Here is a 939-nt window from a genome sequence, read left to right as displayed (position 1 = left end):
ACTTAAGATTGCCAAGGAGATCAATGAGTGCATTGATTGAGGAAGAGATGAAAACGAAATTGATCCAGAGAATGCAACATCTCCTAAGCCCAATGAACTCCCCATTTCTGATCTTACCCATTCTCTTTATTTTCTGCAATTTACTTTTATGAGCAATTCTCCCATTCCTATTTACAATTCTGCTATTTACTTTTAGTCATTTACTTTCTTGCCATTTTAATTTCTACAATTATCAACTCTATTCATGGATTCGCTCAACTAGATCATTCCTCTAATTAAAGTTGCTTGATCAATCAATCCCTGTGGGATTCGACCTCACTCTGTTGTGAGTTTTTACTTGACGACAAATTCGGTACACTTGCCGAATGGAAATTTGTTGAGAGACAAGTTTTACCCCGATCACCAGCCCGGCGTTTAATGCCAGAATTGGCATAAAGAGCATTTTTGCTTGCCACATGGTGCAAGGATGAATTTTCCTTGACACCTCAGGATTTGTGGACCCCACAGGATCCCCACCTACCCCACCACTCTCTCTCTTCTTCACCCATTCACCAATCACCTCAAAACCTCTTCCCAAAAAACCCCTCACCTATCAAATCCCACTATTCTCTTCACCACTCACATCCATCCTTCATAAAACCCCACCTACCTCACCATTCAAATTCAAACCACTTTCCCTCCCAAACCCACCCATTTATAACCGAACCCTACCCCTCTCTCCACTCCTATATAAACCCATCTTCACTCCTTCATTTTCACACAACCTAAACACTACTTCTCCCCCTTTGGCCGAACCACAAAGCCATCTCCATCTCCTTCATTTCTTCTTCTTCTACTCTCTTTTTTCTTCTTTTGCTCGAGGACGAGCAAACCTTTTAAGTTTGGTGTGGTAAAAGCATTGCTTTTTGTTTTTCCATAACCATTTATGGCATCCAAGGC

Source organism: Arachis duranensis, chromosome 1 (genome assembly GCF_000817695.3).
Source record: "Arachis duranensis cultivar V14167 chromosome 1, aradu.V14167.gnm2.J7QH, whole genome shotgun sequence".
NCBI lineage: Eukaryota > Viridiplantae > Streptophyta > Magnoliopsida > Fabales > Fabaceae > Arachis > Arachis duranensis.
The sequence above is the reverse complement of the archived record's forward strand: the minus strand, read 5'-3'. Positions refer to the sequence as shown.